The sequence below is a fragment of the Meleagris gallopavo genome, chromosome 9 (genome assembly GCF_000146605.3).
Source record: "Meleagris gallopavo isolate NT-WF06-2002-E0010 breed Aviagen turkey brand Nicholas breeding stock chromosome 9, Turkey_5.1, whole genome shotgun sequence".
Classification (NCBI taxonomy): domain Eukaryota; kingdom Metazoa; phylum Chordata; class Aves; order Galliformes; family Phasianidae; genus Meleagris; species Meleagris gallopavo.
In genome coordinates this window covers 17,470,640-17,472,612 of record NC_015019.2, presented here as the reverse complement: position 1 = coordinate 17,472,612, position 1,973 = coordinate 17,470,640, and positions in this window count along the sequence as shown.

The following is a 1,973-nucleotide window of genomic DNA, read 5'->3' as shown; positions in this document are numbered from 1 at the left end:
TTTTACATTTCTTGTTTCCCTCACGTTCCTGAGAACAGCCATGTTGAGCCCTTTCTAAACAGAGGTGTCTTTGGCTGCACCAGGCTACCAGGCTGTTCCCCTTTGCTGGCCTGTAGGAACATATGTCCCAGTTCATCCTCTTTGCTCTGGTCTAGGGTTGGTTATGCTGCTGCACCGCACCCAAGGGATTCGCCCGGAGAGCAAATTCCCAGGCAGTTCCCTGAGCTGACCTCATACCACTCGTATAAAGCATGCAGGTGTGAATGACTGTGTTGCTGTAAAGCTGTGGAAGATCAAGATACGCTTTTTGGCACCGTTTCAAGCTCAGAGGTGTTGTCTTACATGTCGAAAGGAAAAAAATCCTTCTTCCTCATGTTTTCTGACTGCTTGGTTGCTAGGTATAGTAAAATGAGCTTTCCTCTCAAATAGCAGATGCAACTAGAGACAATGGGGATTAGGAGCTTCATGTGGATCTATCTGAACCACTACAATTTTGGTGGCATAACTCCCAGTTACTGTTCCCGCAGGGCCCTGTAGGCTGAATGTCTAGAATTGAGTCATGTGGTTCATTTTCAATGTCGTTTTTCCAAGTTTCTGCCTTACATGATTGAGAAAAAAAAGGCAATACTTTGCTTTAGACATTTTTTTTTTTTATCATGGCCACACTTGGACTTTCTGCTGAAATAAGTAAAGCAGAAGTGCTAATAAGTGACTCACTTGAGTACAAATGGATGTTAACATAAAATTATAAATCAGTATCCATTAACTTTCAGAGAGGCACAGAGTGTACTGGAAGATGTAGTTTTCTACATTTTCGTTATGGACAATAAATAAGTTTCTATATACGTCAGTAAGTCAGAAAGTAATGCCTCCTATTTATTTCCATGGAAACTACAGCAGATACAAAAGTACAATAACACTTTTTGATAGAGAAAACTCTCCACTACAAAGCACTATTTTTCAATGTAGTCATCACTGTTAGCTCTGCATTAGCTTTGCAGTTTCATCAGTGATGAACAGGAATCTGCACACCATGCTCGTAAACATCTGCACCAGCAAAGGTGACCACTGTCACTGTCACCACTGCTGAAATGCACCACTCAGCCTCACTGTGCTCACATCTACTGTTTGATCTCCATCAGTGTTCAGCAGGCATCCATGAATGTCAATGGGTGCCATTTTTACTGCACGGATGCAGTGCAGTGCAGTGACACACCTTTGCTCCATACGCACTTCCATGTCAGACACCATTCTGTCAGAGTGCCCCTCTGCTGCCATCTGTCACACGGCCACACAGTGTAATGGGATATTGGTGGGAAGGTTCAGCCTCTACTGCCATCCCACCAACACCCACCTCTGATATCGTGGGCCAACATCATAACACAGGAGGCATTACCTTTGGAGCAGACCTCATATCAATGCTCATCTAGCTGGATTCACAGAGGCAGTACTGATAAAACAAAATGGTCCCATTTACATCAAATGAGGCCTTTGGTGACAGAGCATTCTTGTTGTTCCACATGCCAAGCAAATAGAAGCACATCGTGGCACAGCGCAATAATAGTCTGACACATTAATCCATTCACTAAAATATTGTACATCAGAAAGTCTGCATACATCACATCCTCTGACTAATATCATGCTGACAAGATTGTTTCCAATCTCTGAGGTGACTAGGGTGACGCGTGCACAAATCATGGATACAGTATTGCTTTTAATATGCAAAATCCCCTTCCCTTCCGTGTCGTGTGTGTATAAGAATGCTGGGAAATTGAAAGGAGAGCAATTAACATACCAATAGTTCAGAAAGTTTTTTGTGTGTACCAACAGGAATGTGCCATTAAAATTCCTCTTCATCTGCTGATTGTTTTTCATAATTTCTCAGGGAGTTTGATATGTTACACCTGTTCTTCTTCACAGGTGTGGTGAGGAGTAAGAATTTCTTTACTGTAACTCAGGAAGAAAACCAGGAA